The sequence below is a fragment of the Cuculus canorus genome, chromosome 18 (assembly GCF_017976375.1).
Source record: "Cuculus canorus isolate bCucCan1 chromosome 18, bCucCan1.pri, whole genome shotgun sequence".
Lineage (NCBI taxonomy): Eukaryota > Metazoa > Chordata > Aves > Cuculiformes > Cuculidae > Cuculus > Cuculus canorus.
This window is the reverse complement of record NC_071418.1, coordinates 5,891,486-5,913,203: the sequence shown is the minus strand read 5'-3', so window position 1 is coordinate 5,913,203 and position 21,718 is coordinate 5,891,486. Positions and strand designations below refer to the sequence as shown.

Sequence of the window (21,718 nt, the reverse complement as noted above, 5' to 3'; positions counted from 1 at the left end):
TTCTTGTAGCGGCTCAAAAGTTTGATTTTCCCATTACTCTCACTGCACAGAGCCAATGCTAAAGAGCGTTGGGGATGCAATCCACGTGCATCCAAGACCTCTGCGTTTTGGTGGGTGGTGGAGGAGGAAATCTGCCTGTGCCAAGACCTGTTCGTGCTGACTCTCTGCTGCACATATGCACCATATGCCCAGTCTTCACTTAATGTAAATCGATGCTAATCCATTGATGCCAACGAAGCTGGGCTGTTTCAGCCGCGAAAAGCCTGGCCTTCTGTGTCGTATGCACTCAGCTGTGACTTTGTAGCTCAAAAAATATTAAGCAACACCCAGTAGGAAGCAAGGGAGCACATTCACATTTAATTCAAATTAAATCAAGTTCTGGATTTTTTTTTAGAAATCCATTTTATGGCTGGAACAATAGAGAAAGAAGCAAATATTTGTTACCTGGAGACACCATATTCTCTCCCTCTCACCACATGGGTTTGAGTTATTACTTTTCTTGCTGGCCCTATGAAAGGCTCCTGTGGAGGACGGGAGAGGTTTATAACTCAGTAATAGGCTTCTTGCCCTCAAAGTGGTTCCAGTTGCTCTCAGCTGGGTTTGAATGGAATGGTTTCGATTATATGCCGTCAGCGGGCGAGAGCCAGTCGTAATTACATGCAGTACCCTTGCACGGGGGAGCAAATGGGTGTGGGACACTGTAGGGGCAAACAGGGTGATGTGAGCCATGGAGGAGCTGAAGCACAGGTGGCTGCTCACACCCTCCTGGTACAGGTGATGTTTGGGGAGAAAACATTCTCCTGTGTCTCCCGAGTTTGGCAGTTACTTTAAAAAATGTTCTTTATTTTCCCTGAGGGGATCACTTTGCACTTGAAGAAGGAACTTCATCACTGCATCTATGATTGTATCAGGATGATACATCTAAAGCGTTGCGTTTAGTGGGTTGCGTGGTCTCAATCATGGGTTTTGCAGCTATTTTGCTGCATTTGCTCTACCTCCCCCCATGCAGCTGCTCCATGGGCTAGGGTGGAGGTGGCTCCCTCATTTATCCTGCTGGTGACTGGAGTGAAAATTAGCCGGAACGCTTCCTCTTTGGGGAGAGCGATGTGAGTCAGTAAACCATTATAGTGTCACCTGTGGCATGGTGGGACCGCAGCTCTGGGGAACGGCATATTGCAGGCAGTGGAGGAAAGGAAGGTTGTGATGATGATACACTGGGAAAGGCACTTGCCAGATTTGGGGAGTATTGCAAGGACTGTGGAGAAGACCTTATGTAAATGCTGAGTGGCAGTCGCTTGTCCCAGGACGCATCTGTGGCCCTTCCCCGTTGCGGAGGAGCCAGCACAAAGCTGCCCTGTGGAGCAGGGATGCTTTTGTAGAAAGTGTTACTTGAAAAGCCCACGATACGCTGTCCCCAGGTGGATGGGCTGTGAAAGTGGCTGCAGGTGCCAGGGAAAACTTCTTCTAGTACATCCTACCTGCGTATTTGCATCATAGAGGGACTGAAAAACCTGCTGCTGCTGGCTAAGTAAGTTGCTTCAGTCGTAAGCTGTGTTTTGGGGGGAAGCTGCAGCCGCTTGGAGCTTTGTTTCTGGAAAGCGGCTTGCCTCATGAGAGATGGAGAAAGAAATTACAAATTAAAACCAGAAAGCCCCCTTTCCCTCCATCTCTTGATGGCTTGATTCAAGGTATGCATAATTATAATAATCATTTTTAAGGGCAGCCTCCCTCCACCTCCCAGGGTGTATGTTATCTCTAGAACCACCCCCGGACTTTTGATTGAAAAAATGACACTGGAGAGAAACACTATCTGCTGGGAGTGAGGCAGCTTCAACCCCTCCTCCTCCTTCCTGAGACCATCTGAGCTGCAGGGGTAGGAAAGGAAGAGGAGGGATTGATGAAGGTCACCTTCCGCTGCCCCAGGAAGGTAAGGAACCCCACGCAAAGGTCCAGGTTGAGCTCTCCAGAGTCATTATCGCAACAGGCTGTGAAAGGTTAGGGAGGAAAGAGCTTTTCGGAAGCCTTTGGCCGCTAATTGATTGTGAAGAGAGGAAGGAAGGATGTATCGAAAAAAGAAAAAGCCCTGCACCGTTTGTAACCCCCCTCCTCTCCTTCCCGAATCGTGCGTGGCCAGAAGGCAGCAGGTTGTAGTTTTAACTGTAACACAGCAGAAGGGAAATCAGATTCAACAGGAGCGGGGTCTCCTTTCAATCTAATGGCAGATGTTTAAAATGTTTTCCAGCATCATTAGAAAGGATGAAAAGCACTAAAGGCTGGGTTGTGCCCTGTTCCTGCCTGGCGAGGAGTGCAGGAGGGATGTCTGCAATGGCTCACTCTTGCCCTGTCTGCTGTATGCAGCTCTTGGCACGTAGCCTGGCATGCCTCCTGCTCGCCTTGCCTTGACTGCTGGCATCCGTGCCAGCCTGCTCTGGCCCCTCTGAGCCATGCTTGGTGGTCCTTTAGGGTAAAAGTTGCCCCACCGCGAGCAGATACTGCACGCTATGTAACGCACAGACGAGGGGGCTGCTCTGCTAAACCCCATTTGAGAAGGAAAGAGCTGTTTTGTGCATGAGTGGGTGGGAGTCATGCCCCAGTATTTGCATCCAGGTTTGCAGCTAACCTGAAACACTAAAATACCCGTTTGACTCACTCTTAGCTCGTGCCAGAGCTCAGCACACAGCCAGAATGAACTGCAGCCGCTACACAGGGGTTGAGCCCAAATCACCTTTGGCCGTTAATGATACTCATCTATGGGCTGAAATACGAGGGGATTGGTATTTTTTTTCGGTACTTTTCGGCTCATTCTCTTTCCCTACACTGCATCAGGCCATAAGTTTCTGTAGCCTTGAGAACAGACCATGGAAAAGGTCCCAACATGTTTCCCTCGGGGAAACCAAACTCCCAGGTGCTCCCCGGGGTTCCCAGGGGTGGGCTGCATTGCATGGACTGAACAAAAGCTGGAGAGATTTCTCCTTTCAGCCTTAGAGAAGCTGCTCAGCTCTGCACAGTGGAGGGAACAGTTTGAGAAGGAAGTCCTTGCAGTGCTTGTGGCTTTCTGGCCCCAGGTGCCCAGAAATGAAAGGCAGCTACAGAATTTGCCTCCTCCCAAGCCTGGATGAAACCAGAGCACTTTAAGATGACACAATGCAAAGAATTAATCCTCTCAAGTGTCACCGAAGGATTGTCTGAGTATGGTGTGCATCTCCTGGAACAAAATTGTGTCTATCTCCACCAGGCTGTCTAATTTCATGTTTTCTAATTGAGTCTTTGAAAATAGAACAAACAACTCATGCCATCCTCTAACCACTACCTCTCCTTGACTTTTCAGTCTGGCCTCCAGACTCAGGAGAAAATGCAGTGGAAGAGATGAGCTACTCTTCTGGGAAGTGACTTCTTGTCAATGCTGATGGCTGAATCCTGGTGCAACCTCAGGACAGTAATTATCATCACTTATATTGGTAAGGAAGAGAAAAAAAAAAGAGGGGGGGGGGTTAGAGCTGACAGAATTTTCCCAAGTCACCTGGATAAAATTGGGAACACTCCCTGACCGATCAGGAACAGACTGAGACTGGAAACCAGTTGCCTTGATGCCTTGCTCTAACCACTAGACGACCCACCCTGTATGAGCAAACGGAATAAAATTTGAAAGAAAACAAAAATCTGACTTGAAAAATGTGTTCCGCATAGAACCAGAATGTTCAGCGGAGAAAAAAGGATGCAGTCCAAACTTTTACTTCCAGGCAAACATTTCAAAATGGACTTATAATGTACCCTTTCATTTAGATTTTATATGAAGGTTTTACTTTAACTTGTAATGAAGATGGAAAAATCCAAGGTTACCATGGCTACTGGCACGTTGCCTACTACACTCAAATCTTTTTCCCCTAATAAAATAGATTTCAGACCCCCCCTATAAAAGGGGAAGAGTTAAAGACCCTATAAACAACTGCAGGACGAAGAATATTATTCCATGTAAAGCAGGTTCTGAACATCGTGGCAAGGTAATTACATTCATTCTTTTATTCTTCTCACCAATTAGGTCCCCAAAACCTAGAGTCCTGTTCTAGATGGTTCTGCTCATAAGTAGGAAAATGGCAGGAGTAAGAAAATCAGGCAGAGGTGAGCAAAGTGCCTGGTACTTTTTCTGGGATGTTCTGTTGGTTGGAGATGCATCCACCTTGTCAAGTAGGAAGAAACTTGGTTGTTATGGATGCTCTGACAGTCTGCAGCTCCATCCCAGCTGTGACGGACCCTCCTGGGCAGGTATTGCAGTCGTGCTGGGTTCTACTCAGCCAGCATTCGTGCCAGCAAAATTCAAGATAGCTGAGAGTCCCTGGTATTGTACAGTAGTGGCTGCTGGTGTGCTGAGACGATGCATATTTGAGCTAAATCAAGAACTGGACTGGAGGTGTTGTTTGCTTAGCATATATATTTTTACGATCGGTGTCTTGGCTGGGAGACGAGCTAATCTGAGCCCTGATGCACACCTCTGATATTGCAGGCAGAAAGGAGCTGGGAAAGCGTAGAAGAAGCAGCTTGTAGCCATCTCCTCCTGACTGTTTGCAGCTCCCTGTCTGAGCTGGCACACTTGGATCCAGCAGTGCTTCTTTTTCAGCTTTAGTTGCTTCTCCCTGGTATCCCTGCAAGGATGTGTTCTTTGTTCATGTGTGCAGAGAAGGCTCTGGCAGTTCCCTGGTTCTTTGCAGGGTGGTTCTTTCGTTTACCTGATGAATTTGTGTGAGATGGGGCTTTTGTAGCTTTTGTCCTTACAATTTCCCCTGGAGATCTTGGTAGGAGCTGATTTTGGGCCATGCAGGAAAGAGGTTGGGCTTTGAGGTCTTCTCAGAGGAGACTGAGCATGCTGAAGTTTTGGGAATGGATGGACAGAGTGTGTACACACAGATATCACAAGGGCTGGTTGAAGAAGCGTTGTGACATTTGTGTGGGTAGGAGACAGCACAGACCATGGAGATGCATGGTAAAACCCTGGGGAATTGCCCTGGCCCTTTCTCTGTGGTGGGGTGGAGGGAACTGCTGATGTTCTTGTTCTCTTCAGGTTTTCGGGGCATCCTTTTAATGCAATGGCTTTTTGGCTTTTAAAAGTGGTGGCTGTCCGCCAGCCTGATTTACTTGAAACATGTGTTTCTGATTTGAAAATGTCCAGATCTCAAAATCTTTAATCTTCTCACACCTAGGGATTTTTTGTTTTGTTTTGTTTTTGTAAAAGGCTGAACCACGTGCACAGGATAACGGTTAAAAAGCAACACGGACTGTTTGAAATAAGAAAAGAAGAAAGCGAAACAGTAAAAAAATAAAAAAATCAAAAAATCCAGCTGGCACTCTTCTATTATCAAAGCAAGATGCAGCACGGAGATTCATGGATGCCAACAAATAAGGCTTTTGTTTGTCTCACCACTGTAATCACTGATGAAAGTCCCTGAAGTTAGTGCTGAAAAAAATCCTAAGAGATCCCTCCCAGATGGAAAAAACCCGGGGTATTTGTAAGGTTGAAGCAGGTTCTCTTCCCAGAGGTTTAAATCTAAACCAGTTCTGGTGTAAAACTGGAAGAATTGGGTCCCCTTGCTCCTGAAGACTCAGCAGGGCAGGAAGACTTTCCTCCTTGACCTGGGATTTGGGAAGGTCACTTGATCTTCCCTGTCTGCCATGGAAGCAGAGAGGAGAGGAGGTCAGGTCAGCCTGGGGAACCTCTCCTGGGGAGGGGACGGGAAGGACTCGGAAATGAATCACCAGGAGGACTTCAAAAGAGGTTCCTCCCCTCCTAGTGCAGGAGGAACAGCTCGGGATGAGCCCTGCTCCACACGGAGAGAGTCCCCAGGACGTTTTGCATTAGTAGCGTGTGATGGAAATCTAAAGTGACAGATTTAAAATGTGCAAGAGGAAAAAACTTTTTTTTATAGCAACCTACAATTAACATGTGGATCGGAGGGGCTATATATACCAATGTCTAACCGAAGACACTTGCTCCAGAAAGATGGTTTTTTTTCAGATGTGTGTGGCTTATTTAAGATCTAAACAAGCGATTAAACTTCTAGCTCTGCAGAAATGCTCATCACTGCTCTGGGACTGTTACTGACAGCGTTAGATGGACCACTGTTAGCAACTGCAAAATGAATTGGATGAGTGCCTTTGTAGGCTCCCTCCTCTTGCATTTTTATGCTGCTGTAGCCACTGATGCAGAGGTCTGGGCAGACTAGAGATTAATTCGAAGCAGGTCTGAATAGATGGTGTCAACAGCCGCTTTGTGTTCACTGCTCCTCCATCCAGAAAGATCCTTGCTACCCCCGAGACACATCGCACTGTCCTGTCGCTGCCGATGGTTGACGGTCAGTGTAGAGAGATGCTGAGAGAGGATAAACCTTTGGTGGTACAGCCGTACAGCCCATGTTAACCCAGCAGCCAGCATCTTTCCATGCATCTCCCAATCTTCCCATACTTCTGCCAGCAGGAATAGGGTCGGGAGGAGAGACCCATGTCCCCATTCCCACCAGGGATACCTACATGGGTTGGGGCTGCTATCTCGTCCTCCTTTGCATTCCGCTGTGGCTCTCCTCAGAGCAGAAGGGCTTTTCAGTGTCTCCCTGTGCGCTAAGAGTTAAGAGGACTGCGCAGCTCTGAAGATAAGAAACAGATGATAAAGGTTAGAGGAGGGATCCTGTTTCCATTATGCAGCCTGTAAATGCAAACTAATTAGAATGCAGCCTTCTTTCTGGGAAAATGCAAAGAAAAAAACAAGGCAAAAAAGAAAAATCTCCCTTTCTTCACCAGGAAAGAAGTTGAGTGAGTGATAAAGGCTTGAGAATACGGAATAACTCAGCTTTGCTACTTAAATATGCTTAGAGCTGGACAATTCAGATCGGCCAAGGTGTGTGTGCACGTGCACAGTTGCTCCTTAGCGCTCTCCTGGGCGTGCTGGGAGGTGGTGAGGAGGTGCTAGGCTGTCCTGGCCCTCTCTGGGGGAAAAGTTTGGTACTTACTCTATTCCAACTGCCTTTTGGGACTGGGGATAGCTGATTCCTGCCTTAGTCAGACCTAAGTCAATGCATTGATTCTTCAGTGCATTAGTCTAGTGCTTAGCTACAGAAGGACAGAAATTAAAGGAAACCCAGTGGTTTTTGGTACGTTATGAGATGTTAGAGCCCCAAATGAAGGAGCCTCGCACAACTTCGACAGTTATAAGAAGAAAGCACTTACGTGCATGCTAAAGTTAGGCATGTTTGTTGCTATTTACACTGACTCAGGTACCTGCTGGGCTTTCATCTTACTAAGGCAGAAGGGAAGCATGCCCCTAAAATTTTTACTGACCCAGTGCCTAGGGTTTTTTGGCAAAAGAGGTCTCAATGCTGCTTATTTCTGGGACTGTAACGCCACCTATCCTTAACCATTCCCCACGAAAGAAGAGTGGGTCTTCATCTAGTGACTTAGAGCCGCACTGCGGTTTCCCTCTCCGGATCAGCTGGATGCAGATGTATGACCAAGATTGAGTTTCATTTTTTTTCTTTTGTTTTCATTTTCTCTTAAACTTTATTTTTCTTTTCCCTGCAGTTCATTAGCATCTTCCCTTTCCTTGCTTGCTTTTTCCCCCTTTGCTTTCTTCTGGAACTGAGAAGTATTTCACTGTGGCTTGCCAAATGATTTCTATCTCAGTGAAAGAGAACTTGCTATTTCCTGAAAATCTACCACTGTTTTCTCTCTCTCTCTCTCTCTAATACCTTCTGAGTATTGAAACAAATCCAGGTAACTTGATAAGAAGTTAATGAAAACAAATGAATTCTGTTTTGCAAAGGTGCATTGAGGAGAAGGGCAGCAGTGTTTGGAAGGGAATTGTCTCTGCTGAAAAGAGATTTCAAGGGACATCTGGCTTCAAAATCCCACCATGCCAAGTTTTGCAGGGGCAGAAGAGGCTCTGTAGTTTTCCATTTGTGTGTTTCTTTGTTGATTTAGGTGTTGTTTGTGAGAAAACGCTGAGATGACATGGTTTGGTCAATACAATTTGATGTGGATTCACTGCCGGCCGTGTCGCACAGGGGCTGTGAGAGAGGCTGTGCTTTCCGCTGGGTGAGCCCCGGCCTTTCGATGAGCCCTGGCTCCTGACAGCCACCCCAGATGCCCATCTTACCCACCTGCCCACCCTTCCCACAGCCCAGGGCGTCCCAGCAACCCATAAGACCCCGAGGAGAAATGTGGTCATTGCCGCTAATTCCAATTCAAATCCCAGTTTAGCCTTTATCGCGTCAGCGGTTAAAGAGCTGAGTTGAGGGAGGCTCTGGGGAACGCGACGCCCAGCCGTGCTCTGGCTCTTGCTCTCCGGTCAAAGCATTGCGTGTGCGATGGAGATGTCACCATTCCAAAGGGCGTTTTGGTAAGCTTTTGTATTTTGTTTTCCATGGAGCTATTTTATGAACCCCACTGGACGACGCTGGGCACCAAAAAAACCTCCGACTTCTTCATTTAATGAGCCAATTCTTTTATTAGGCTGATTTTCAACCGCATTTTACCTCTCAGCACACGGGAAGTTTGGCTTTTAAGAAGTTTATTTCTTTATCGTGCATTCATTTCCGAAGGCTTCGCTGTACTTTAGGGTAGATTTCTGTTTGGTTTGGGACTTGGAGAACTGCGCCTTTGATCTGATCAGTTGTGGGATAAGGTATGCTGTTTGTTAGATGGGTTTTTCTGTTGCATAACTCACAAGTATCATCCAGCATTTAAAAAAAAAAAGGATGATCTTTATTTATTTCTTCACCTCCTCCCCCTTTTTACCCCTCTCCATCTTCTCTGTGATTTTTTATGGTCTATGATTGGAAGCAAAAGGTCTAAAAGAGAGAGGAAATCAAGCCCGTCAATAAATGCTAAAAATATTTAGTGTGGCAGCCTCTGTATTTTCTTTTTTGTGAAACACTGATTAATATTCAGTGGTTGAAGGTTAATACCCCATTCATTTTATTCCCTTTACATCCTCTGCACAGCAGTTGCTGCTCCAATTTCGACTTCTAATTCATGCAAATCTGGTTCCAATCAGGATATTAGTAACTCACTGCATAAGTAGGAGGGGAGCTAAAAAAAAAGAGAAGAAATCACACAATTGTTAAACTTATCCTTAAGTGCAAGCCTATAAACACATGTGGACACCTCAAATCCACAAGGTTGTTATAATGAAAGGATGTTTATTGTGTATTTTTTTCCTTTATAATACAGAGAGAACATCCACAGAGAAGTTTTTTGGCAGGCTTAACCAGAAATTATTAGTTTTCATACAGCAGCGAAAGCCTCTGGCCTGGGTTACAAAGGAGATGGATGATAATAATAGCTTATGCTAAGCTTAAAATCCAAGATTCAATTCAGACCCAGGAGTGATCCATTCTCAGGTGAGGTTATCAACCCCAGCTTAGTGCGTAAATAATAGAGAAAAAAGAAAAAGAAGTTTCCTCTCCCCACTTTTTTATCTTTTTAATGTGAGTGTAAAGCAACTTCCATCAGAGAAGTGGTTGTTTCCAGCCCTTTGGTGTTGGCTGTGGCTGCCTGTGCCCATCTTTTCCATCCTCTTTGGAGAATGATGGGGTTCTGCCCTGCTGTGGCACTGTGCTATCAGGAGAACGGGCTCCGCTGGGGCTGCAGGGGTTGGATGTGGGGACCTCAGGTCTTGTGAGGCAAAGCTCAGCTTTGCCCTGGTGCTGGCAATGCTACGAGGTCCTGCGCAGGCTGACTCTCCGTTATCTCCCCGCAGGGAGGGTGTTGGTGTGGCCTTGGAACCTGGGAAGGACCACACTTCCCAGGCTGATGCGCTGGTTGCTTGCGGTGGGCTGATATGCAGTGCTGTGGCACTTCCAAGGTCTGATCAGAGTGGACGGGCCACAGCGAAAGGCCTCCATAGAGTAAACTGCCTAAAGCCCAACATATTTATCTTGGAAAAAAATGCAGCGTTCATCTTTCCCTACCAGGAATCCCAGGCGAGGCCGGGATCCAGGGTGGGTATGTCAAAACCTGCTGCCTGTGGCTCTAGAGGTGAGGATCCGGGTTGCTTGGATCCTGCATGCCCAGGGATGGGGATAGCTTTGCCACTGAGTGATTTTACCCAACCCCAGGGTGCTGGGAGAGCTGCAGCATGTGGCTGTGCATCCCCATCCCACCATGCATGTGCTCTGGTCCCTGCAGCGTGCAGCTGAGCTGCAGGTTTCCACAGTGGAGAAGGAACCCTCTTGTCTACTCCAAAGTGGTAGTGGAGAGAGGAGCATGGGTATGATTTGATTTACATGGAATATAAGGAAGAAATCCTTTACAAAGTGGGGTGCTGAGGCACTGGAACAGGTTGTCCAGGCAAGTTGTGGGTGCCCCATCAATGGAAGTAGTCAAGGTCCTGTTGGACAGGACTTTGAGCAACCTGGTCTAGTGGAAGATGGCCCTGCCCAGGGTGGGTTGAACTAGATGACCTTTGAGGGTTCCTTCAAACCCACACCATTCTGTGTTCTATGGAACGCCTTAGCCAGTGAGCAGAAAGAGGTGGCAGACCAAGGTCTGGTCTTCACCCATGCATTGTTGGACCAGGAGACATGCATGCGTGCGATGGTCCCTCCAGACCCCCTAAGGAGAGACTCAGCTCCCTTCCTCCGCAAGATGCTGCTCCTATGGCATCTTCCTCAAAGGAATAAGCGTTTTCTCCCTCCATGGATCACTTGTGACTTCAACTTTTGAAAATAAGCAAAGGCTCCAGCACAGCCCTGCACGCGATGTCTAGCCAAAATGCAAAACTTTACCACAGTGCACAAGTGGGCTGTGTTTTTCCAACCGGGGAACAACGTTAGGGCCCTTTCATCACCTTTCTGTTGCACTTCTTTTAAAAATGATTTAAATTGGAGGCAATAGTATCGAGCCTCTGACACTCAGACAAGACTCTCTGAATCACACACTTCAACTGCATCCATTTTTTACAACCACTTTGCTTGCAGCACTTGTGGTTTGTTTTATTTTTTCTCCTAAGCATTTGTTCTTTCTACTCTGTTTGCTATTTGTGCCATCTCTGTGAGATTTCATTTAATTTTTTGCCTCGCTACAGGAGAAAAACGATAGTGGCTGCCGGGGGTTCATTTCCCAAACCTACTGCTGATGCACTCCAAAAACCGAGGCTTCGTTCCAGCTCTTCTTGAGCAGCAGCATTAAAAACATTATGCTGAGCCCTCAGTCCTCACGTCTACCACCGAGGAAAACACGCAGTAGAGGAAAGTCAAATTCCAGATTGCTCAGCAGAAAGGAAAAACCAGCTTGGAAGCCCCTCTGGAAAGGGGCCAAGCAATAATCTCATACCGTGTGGGTGAGAATGGAAGCATCTCCCTTGAACTTAGATGGAGCAAGAGCTGCTCGCACCCACTCAGCATCCAGCCTGCTACATTTACAGCCCTGATTTTGAACCAGCTGAATGAAAATACTTGTGGGCAGCAAAAATAGCCGGTGCTGAAAACCTGTGTCTACTGAGCCTGGAAATCGCTGGGAGTTCCTCCATGGCTGCAGCTAAGCATTATAACTCGTGTCATAAATAAGACGTGGTTACACGGCATGCCGCGGCACAGCTGTGGCGGCACGATGCCCGTGCACCCCGGCCACAGACCCAGCGTTCTCGTGGCCCCTCGGCCACAGCACCGCAGCCCAGCGACTCTGAGGATGCTGGTGAATGGTTCAGAGAGAAATAGGCCTTTTTTTTGGTGGGGGGGTGTGGGGGGGAATGCATCATGTTTTTTTTCCTGTTGCATCAGCACATTATGCAGTGTTTGTCACCCCAAATGTTAATGTAATTTCTACTCCCTCTCTGGAGCACAGCCCTTCATCTTGTGATGCCAAGGCAGGAGTTGGATTATGAGGAGCCACTGAGGTTAATGCATCTCAGGCACCTTCACAAAGCAGAATTTAGCCTCGTGGGTATGTAAACATGCCATGCAAATTCATGCAAAATCAATTTTTATATCAGCTGGTAAGATAAAGTTACACAATGTAATCTGGAACCCTGAAGGAAAACAGTAACGCTGTGCAAACCTGCTGCCCTTGCAACGGGAAGGTCTCCTGGAGACTCTTCCAGTGGGAAGAACAAGATGGCTTGTCCCTTGGGTTTGGCAGGACACCCTTCAGAAAGCAGGCAGGAAAAGTTGCTGGGAAGGATGCAGAGGATGCTTTTGCGTTTGAAGAGCTCAGGCTGATGAGTGAGATTGGGAGCAATGGAGCAGAGCCATCCCTGGGCTTCATTCCCATTCCTTCAGCATTGGGAAAATGGCTTTGCTTCTGGCTCAGCTGTTGCAGGGGTCCCGGGAGCAAGGGGTGCACCGCAGCCACAGCCCAGCAGCCGGTAGAGGGAGAGTCAGAGCATGAAGTGTCTCTGTTCCCAGGTTTTATTTCCCAGGAGCACAGGTTTTTGAGAGCTATAGATTGCTGTTGGGTTTTAGCAACCCTAAGGAAGCCTCTCAGAATAGCGGATGCTGTCTCGTGCAAGGTGATGCCATAGCCAGTTTTTTTTGTCAGTAGAGCCCAGTGTCGGTTAACTGGGTGATGTAGGATATGTCCCAGTCTCATCTCCTCCCTGCACTGGGAGGGAGGAGGGATGGGGGCTCATGTCCTGTGCACGCAGCAGCAGCTGGGGTTGCTGCCATCACAGCTTTGCCTTAGCAATACAAAGGAGCAAGATGAGCCTGGCTTTAGCCTGAAGATCTCTGGGGTCCTTTGATGGACGGTACCATGGATGCTTTGATGGACGGTGCAGCGTGGCAGTTGTCTCTGGTTGCAGAGGGTGCCTGGGCTCACTCCTGCCTGGGCTTGCTTTGCAGCACAGCAAGAGCACTGGTCATCAGCTGTACTGATGCACTCATTTATTTTTGTGGTGGCTCTCAAAGCCCATGTGGAAATGCTTGAGCAGCCGTTCTAACCTTTGGGCTGCAATAATTAGCCTCACATGGCATCTGATCTGCAACATGTGGCCCGGGCCATTACTTTGCTTTAGCTGCTTGTTAGACCCTAATCTCTGTTTGATTTCAAGGTGAAACCGATTTGAGTTTCCTGAGGTTTCTCAAACGAGCTGCAGGGGTGCTGCCCCCTTCAATCCCACTAGTCTCCCACCGCAAGCCCGTGTCTGGAAAGAGGAAGGAGTCAGAAATCACCTGCTGCACCCGCTCCTCCAGGTACCATCCCCATCACTGTGATGCTACGGCGAAGAGAGGTGGCATTTGATTCTACTTGATCCTTACTGAGCTGAAGTATCTGCGGATTCATTTAGGAGCAGATGAGTCCCTGGTCGGCTGAAGAAGAAGGTTTGCATCCTGCTTGCATGCTCCTAGGTGGGTACATTGTAAATTAGCCACTTGTTGTTACAGATGTTTGAAGCTTTCCATGTCAGCTTTGCATTTGGTTTTCCTTCTGCCCTAATTGAGACCAGAAATCCAATTAGACAATAATCCCGTCTTTTTTGAAGTCCCTGACTGCAGTGTCACATAATCTGAGATGGTAGATGTTGTGCCGGTGATGGGACCAACTGGCCATGGTGAAATCCTTCCCAGTTACAGATGATGAAATGCATTTTTAGGATCCATCCATCATCATCCACGTCAGGAATTGGCGTATGCTGTACTTCGCTGTTCCTATTAGGGACAGCAGATGTTTAAACAAGGGGCTGCGGCATGCACAGCCTTCTCACTGTTACTGATTAGGCGTCAGCCTGTGCCTCATATGGAAGAGATGGCTGCTGCTTGAAGGGGCTTGTATTTATTTGTACAGATGCGCAGGGTGAAAGGAGGTGGGGCAGATATTTGAGCAAGGCCCCTTTAGGCAATCTCCCCAAAAGAAGCTTGTTTATAAGTGGCGTTTCCTTGATTTGGACATCTCGGGGGGCAGCTATGAGCAGCCCCTGCTTAATACCAGCTGGAGAACTGTTGCCGGGTCTGGCATGAGCCTGGAATGCCTGAGTGAGGAGCTGAGCACAGCTCTGTGACTCGGTACAGTGTTCCTTAAAATACAGCAGTGCCCTGGAAATTGCTGTCCTTACAATGCATTCAGCATACGTGTATGTTATATATTCTTAATGTGAGCGTAAATGTAGGTAGTGTATATATATCTATGCTGTGTGTACGCACATTTATATGGATATACTCTGTTTAGTGTGTGTTTTACAGAGACTTTGAGGAATTAGTTAAGACATGTCATCATGGTACTTGGAGAATAATGATGAAGTTAATGTTCATGTATCAGGCTGAAGCATTGTAGAGTCAGTCATCTCTCAACCTGAGGGATGTCAGAGATGACCATTCAGAGCTGGAAGGGGCTCCTGCAAGCTCTGAAGTAGTTAATCAGCTGTGGTCCGTGCTGCAAAACCAAATCGCTGCCAAGCAATCAAATCAACCCCCATTCCTTGACTTCCAGTTGTGAGACCCACCTGGTAGTTTGTGTATCTGTTGCCTCGCAGTAGACAAACTACTTCAGGCTTGGTATTAACCAGAGCCTTGAGCTTGGGCTCTGAGCACACTGCACTGAGCTTTTGCGCCCAGGAACACAAGAGCTACAAGCTCTAGCAGCTCAGATTAGCTGCATCTCCCTTCTCTCCTGCTATCTGCTATAGAAAAACAGGAAACTGCACCAAATCAGCTCAGCAGCTGAGCCTCCTGAAAGCCACAACATGGCAATTGTAGGCAGCACTCAAGTGCTTTTTTTCCTACCCTGCAGCAGCCTGTGCGTTAGGCCAGCAATTTGATTTGGTCTCAGCCTGCTTTTGTCAAAGAAAGCAAGAAGGGGAAAAAAAATTAACGGGAGAGATTTTAAGCTCAGGGCCTCTCGTTGCATTGTTTTTATCCTTTTCCCATCCTGGAAAAGGAGTGAACGATAGCTCAAAACCTATTTTTCCTCATGATTAAATTAGGCTGAAGAGATGACAGAAACAGCACTGTCCGGCTCTTGGTGTTTTTTTTCCTCGTTGGGCAAGACAGAGTTGTGTCAACTTTGTGAATTTAAGTGTTCTGATGGAGCCGGGCTTCGGCCACAGCTCTGGAAGGACAAGTTTTCTGCCAGCAGGCTTTGATGGCAAGAGCAGCTGGGGCCATATCATACCTCCTGTGGCTTGGCGTGTCCTGTGTAGTGACCTGAGTGTTTCAGCGTCACTGAAGTACTTTTGGATGGTCATTGTGTGGCTTTGCTTTTGTCTGATTCAAAAAAACCCAAACAAACCTCAAACCCTAACACAGCATAATTTAATACATTAAGCTGAGATTGTTTCTACCATTAGTTACAAGTTTGTTTTCTTGTGATGGGCATCAACAGCATCAGACGTAGAAAAGACATTCCTGTGCCTGGGAGGTCAATGTTTGCTGGAATGATTCCGTGATGCATTTGGGTTAAAGCCCAAATGGCTGAAGTGTGAAATTGGGAGGTTGGGAAGCAGGAAGATCCAAAATTTCTGGGAATCTGGAAACCTGTGCAAAAGGAAAAGACAAAAAAAACGGGCAACTAATTCCGTGAAAGTTCATAAAAGGCAATTAAATACAACATCTAGAAACATAAGCCACTCTATTCTGGTTTAGAAGGGAAAAATTTGCCCTAGAGGGGCACCAGGCATTTAAAGGGAAAAGAAATGACACCTCTTCTAGCTGCACACACCTGCGTTGCTCGTGCTTCTCCAGCTTGTGCTGTCTTCAGCATAAAGATATACCTGTTAAAAGTGCAAGTTTTACCCGTTCTTTAAGTGTCCTTTAAGTGTCCTTGGTGTAATTTAAGGTCATTTTGACAAGGCTGGTAGGCCGGACAAGGGCAACATAGTGGGATTCAGCTGTTATTTTACCAAAAACTTGGGTTTTTTTCTCTCTTGCACTTCCGTTGTTTGCCAGCTTGCCAGTTCCTTCAGCCTTGCATTAAAGCCCCGATTCTCAGCTGGCAAAATTCCTCTTGTGGCTGTGATTTGCCCCATTATTTGCTTTGTTTACTTATGGCTGTTCTCCAAATATGCCTCGCTCCCAGATGCCTTGATTTGTGGACGCTTTAGATTGAACGCTAACTATGCGTGTTGATGACTCAACTATAACCTCAACATTTGTTTTTCGGGAAAACAAAACTTTCAGGCAGTGATAGGTTAGGAGATGTGTTTATGCAGGGGATCGACCTAGGTGCGCTGCTGGTTTTGGCTAGTCGAGGCTCATCCAGCTTTACCCTCCGATGGGGACCGCCGCAGCCACCAGCCCCACCGAAAAGGGATCCTGAGCCAGAGCGAGCGCCCGCAGATCTGGATGGGCAGCGCTGTCACCCAGGGCTGCCAACTTCTTAAGAAGCTTTGGGCAAAGCGACTAACACAAAGCGGAAACCCTCAGGAGGACCAAATTCTTCCTCAGCCTTTCAATTAGCTTCTAATCCCTTCGCTCCCGTAAAATCTCAGCTGCAGGCTGCCCCTGTTTGTGTGTTTCCACTGGCCACGAAAGCCACCTCCCTGAGCATCTGTCTATGCGGTTTAGGCTGAAACCTCTCTCCGTGCCAATGGCCACACCTCTCCACAAAGAACATGTAATTGCAATCTTCCCCCCCCACACTTTCCTCCCATTTAGCGTAAAACAAGCAGACACCCGTCACCATCTTCTACTTTGGCTCTGATGCAAACTTTTTCCACCTGGCCAAGTTAGGCGTTCAAAAATTATAAATAAATATGAAAAGAAAAGGGAAAAAAAAAGCAAAAAAAAAAAAAGCCGTCAGTAGAGATATTTTTAAACACATGACACAGAGGAGTGTGACACACTTGGTGTTCTCAGTGGGTGGGTGCAGTGTTATTTCATGTTATTCTTGTCGCCGGGCCCAGCATTACAAGTGTTCACGTTATTAGTGGTGTCTGATAATAGCGTGTGGCACGACTGCCTGGTCCCAGCCCGTGGTGAGGGGCTGGTGGGCTGCGGTGGCGGGTGGTGGGGATGGTTTGGTGGGATGCTGGTGCTGATGCTGCAGTTGTTTATGCCATTGAGTGTTATTAGAATGGGGAGGCTCCAAATAAAGGGCATTTAATTGCCTCCCTTGTACCCTGTTTTGCCTGAGCACGTCCATCTGAGCTGGCATTGTTGTGAGTCCATCTTTCCATGTCCTCTTGTCCATATGAGGGGTATCAGCCCTCGGATGGTGGTTTTGGAGCTGGAGGGAGCGGGGACCATGTGTGTGTGGGAGCCAGGGAGGTGGTGGTGAAGGTGGCAGAGACCGATGCCGGCCAACATCTGACAGATTCGTACATGAACCTGTGGTTTTATAGCCCTATAAAAGGCAGCTGGCAGAAGACGTTCTGATTTCGAAGGCTCCAGCTGAGTTGGGAGGAGCCGGCTTCGTCTCCCGGCGCCGGAGCTGTGTCTGCTGGTGCTGAGCCTCAGCCGTGACACTGGGGAGGGAGAGCCAGGCTGGGATTCCCGGCGTGCCAGAGAGCAGGAGCTGGGCGCTCACCCCAGCCATCGCCGTGGCCCTGCCAGCAGCGCCGAGCTGCTGCTTTCCTGGCTCACCTTTTGGAGACTGTGTGCAATGCTTGGAAGGGACTTTCTAGCACCTTACTCCGCAGGGCGGTCACATCATCTCATCCACTTCCCTGGGAGTGCTGTTGGCGGTTGCGTTGCAGGTACAGGAGTTTGCAGGAAAGGATGAGGCCAGCTGAGGTCCTGGGTCTCTGTTTGCCTCCAGCGCACGTACACCAGCACGATGGGCAGAGCTGGTGTGAAGCAGTACAGCTCCATGCTCTGGCCCACAGCTGCCTTCCCTAATGTGGCCTCTTTTACTCGCGAGTTTGCTTTCTCTTCCCTGCCCGCTTCTCGCCACATCCACTCATGCGTTTCATTTCTGTTAGGTACCTAAATACCTCTCTGGAGCCAGGCCAGGTGACTTGGCCCAGGGCCCTTCTCACGCTCGCTGCTTTCTCGTGGATTGCTGCCACCGTCTCTGGGGCTGAGCCCTTGGCGGGACCAACAAAGGAGCAGGATGGGCACAATGTAGGATTACGGAAGATCCCCTTGCTTGAAACCTTGGAGGTTTCAAATCAGGGCTGGGATGCAGCTTCTATTCCTGGTTGTACTTGGCACCATCACAGAATGTTTATTGTCCTCGCAACGTTGTGCTGGTGTAAGAGTTTAATGCTAGACTCGGGGACGCCCCATCTTAACCTGGCTTTAGCCCCGAGTTACCAGCTCAGAAAACAGGGAAATGTCCTCTTCATCCACAGCAAAGCAAAAACAGGGAGGAGAAGCTATGGCCTCGGATAAAGGAGAATTAACCTTTAAAGCTGAACTTCTGTTAAATCTTATAAGACGTAGATAAAGGAAGAAACGAACCCCGTGGGCATGTTTAACTCAGATCGGTCTGTTCTGTAAGGCTGGAAACAGGAGGAAATTTGTCTTTTGACCCATTTCTGTATGAAAGATTCAGAAACTCGCTGTTGAGTTCAGCATATAGGACGCGCTGATTCATTGCCTGTTATCTGTGTGGAGATACAGGCCCAGGTTGGAGGCTCCTGCGCCTCATCTGGATGCTACGTCACTGGAAACAAGGGAAAGAAAATGAAAAGCAAGACCCTGAGCTTTCCCTTTCTCCCACTCTGTCTGCCCAGAAACCTCTGTGGTGCTCCTATGCCTTGATCCCCCACCATGACCAATGGATCCTGGCTCTTTTTTTATGGAGACTTCCCACTGAGGTAGACGCTAGTTAAAAGGTTACTACCCAGCTGTGAAATATGTAGACAGGGTAACAGCTAAATGGCGGAGTGACCTCATATCTCATATTTATTGACTAAATGTGGCTTGAACTAGTCACCACTAGTAAAATAAACCACAGCCCCACGTACTGCAGGAATATTCCATGGCAGACAGACTCCTGGTTCCTTGTCACACTCTTTCTTTCACTTGAAAAATAAAGAAGGGTGAAAACTTTGTTACTAACCTGATTTCATTTATAAGGTTGGTCCTTCAGAAGCCCTTTCAGTGCGAGCTTACATATTCCTATGAGAAAAGCTAGGAATCTCTCTGGTTTTGCACTGAAATGAGAGGGAGTGAATGAGCCTATGGATTATGTTTTTGGCAGCATCCACCTCAAGAAAAAGCTTGATCAGACTAGGACGGGCATGTTAGGCTTTAACAGAGAGAGCTGTGGTCAGGGTACTTTTTTGGGACATTTATGCCCGTGTCACACTTGCTGTTTCAGGGATGAAAAATAGCTATGAAAAATCCGGAAACTATCTCAGGTTTTGTCTGCTTGAAGAAGTTGATGTGGTATAAGGGTGAAGTGGTTGCTTCTTAATCCTGTAGTGAATTAAATGCATTCAACGTTAGAGATGTTTTCATGAGTGTCTCCGGCTAGTCTAGTCCACTCTGAGGGCAGGAGTGGCTGTGTCATGAGTATTAGGAGATGGATAAATACGCCGGAGGCAACAGAGTGCAGCGGGGTGCAGAACAGACAAGGTATGCTGATAATGCTCCCAGAAACAGGGAAACACTGCTTCCACAGCGCTGCTATTCACCTCCAGCTTCCTTTGCACAGCAGAGATGGGGGAGAATGGGGAAAATCTGCAACTGAAATGCTTGGAAGTAGCGATGAGAGAGAGTTGGTGATTCTGAGTGCTGTTCAGCCAGGAAGAAGACATTCAGTTTGTCCCATTCACTGGCACACTCTTGGCATCTCGGTCTTGACATACCACGTGGCCTTTCCACCAGCCTCCTGCCCCTGTCACGCTGGGTCTGGTCCAGGCACTGCACGGGGCTGTTGCACGTAGAGCATCACCTTCCCTGATCCTCTGAAGTCACTGGCTGGGTGACCCATTTCTCATCGCCTTGTGACCCAAAAACCTGCAGGGTGTTGTAAACCGTCTGCGTTGCAGCTTATTAACTCACGGCCGCTTGTGGGTCCCAGGGGGGTGGTGGCAGCCCCGTGCCACAATAATGGTAGTCTAGGCTGGAAAAGCCACAGCACGTTGCAGGTGTTGTTATAACGTACTGCCCGGGATTACCTTTTCGGTCAAAACCCATGATGCAGTGTTTCCCTTTGGAGATTTACATGCACATAGGGGATGCTGAGTATTGGAAAAAAGACGAACTTGGCACTGGGATGGGATACAGATGTTACAGCCGTGAGCCCACGTCAACACAGGCTGTATACTGCAGGCTCGGAGCAGAGCAGCACTATGTGGCTGCCTTTCAACACAGAAATGATGCAGAAATGCCATCCCTCACCCATCCTTCTCCTCCCTAATCACCCATTTCTCAGCTAAGCTAAGAGAGAGACTCGAAATTCAAGGGCTGAGTGAGAACGATTATTTGGAGGTTGCTACTGATATGCAGTATTGATACCTAGACAGGTCAAAAGTCCTTCTGGTCATGTCACCTGGGCTCTAATGCTAATTTTTATTGTGGTTAGTTTTTCCTAGGTAATATATAGGTAGATAATGAGGGTCAGAGAAGGGAGAGGAAATTGCCTCGTTAATGCTCTGTAGAGATAATCATTCTTGCTTCTATCTGTGGGGGAGCTTTGCCAGTAGAGAACACCACAAGCATCTTTCCTGACTAATGTGACATCTGTTCCTCCCAGAAAATTGCGCCTGAAGCCCTCTCTCTTTCCTCTTTTTTTTTAGGTAGGAAAATATAACTGTGTCTCCTACTGTCTATGATAATATTTTGAGAGGGGAAAAATATTAAAAAGCTATTAAAAATGTCCTGAAATACCATAGCACTATTGCAGAATTCTGCATTTAGGGAAGCGCTGCTCACAGACAGTGAATTGCTGTTTTTCAATCATAAACTTTATTGCTTGCTTGTCCTTACTATTATTTGATTTGTTTAATTTCCTGTCTGCGACTTGCACAGGACACTGGTTTGACTTGTGTATCAGCTGTGTTTACCGAACACATGATGAGCAGAGCTTGAAGGCTTTGTTGGGACGTATTTGTACTGTTTAATTTCATCCGCGCTTCTCACTCTCCCAGTTCTTCAGCACCGAACACAGCTGACGATCCTCTGATTTGGGGCTGAAGCCATCATGTTTCATGGTTTCCACCTGAGGTCATAAATCACGCTGGAGTTGGATTAAAGCTTAGGTTAGATTCACTGGCAGTTTTGCTATTTTCACTGAACCTTGCAGTGATTTGGACGTGAGCTGAAGATTTATGCGTATTTGCAGAGCCTACGGTTCCAGGTCAGAGCTTGGGCTGAGGCATTACCAGGGAATCATTGCTTCCCTGAACAACTTTGGTGGCCTCATCTAAAGCAAGAGACATTGCTGGCAAAACGCATCCAATGCTCGTCTTCCTGTTGAGTCGTCTTCTCAGAAGAAAGAGACTCAATAAAGCAAGCCTAAAAATGCCGATATAAACTTCGCTCAGGAAAAAATGTGATCTGCCCTTGTGTTTGTGACAAAGGCAATATCAGAGTCTGCATGTAATAATGCTGGTCATGAGCAGAAAATTAAAAGTGGAGTGGAATACAGGGTTTATTTTCCTTTTCTAATTTCAATTCATTCAAACAGGAGTCATAGATGGGATTTCTCAGGGAAATCCCAGCTCTGTGTCCCTGACGTCAAGACAAATGGGCTGATGTGATACTGGTGCTTGAACCAGGGTTCCAAAACGTTCTGTCCCAGGGCAATCCCTCTCTCAGGAAAGGTAACTTGGATGGCTTGTTTGTTTCAGCTGTCCCCTCTGGATTTGCTGAATGGTTTCCTGATGTGATGTGATCTTGTAACTGTGGCCATA

General features: G+C 47.4%; 1 long non-coding RNA gene across 13 annotated transcripts in view; it reads left to right on the top strand.

Moving 5' to 3' along the window:
* Positions 1–21,718, top strand: part of LOC128854018 (uncharacterized) — a 34,683-nt gene that overhangs the window by 2,110 nt on the left and 10,855 nt on the right. For 9 of the 13 annotated variants that reach the window (XR_008452919.1, XR_008452921.1, XR_008452914.1 and 6 more), the window contains exons 2-5: positions 3,329–3,458; positions 9,276–9,383; positions 11,069–11,925; positions 13,031–13,328. This is a non-coding gene — a long non-coding RNA (uncharacterized LOC128854018). The remainder of the gene's footprint in view (positions 1–3,328; positions 3,459–9,275; positions 9,384–11,068; positions 11,926–13,030; positions 13,329–21,718) is intronic. The other 4 variants (XR_008452915.1, XR_008452918.1, XR_008452912.1 and 1 more) reach the window with 4 other exon arrangements.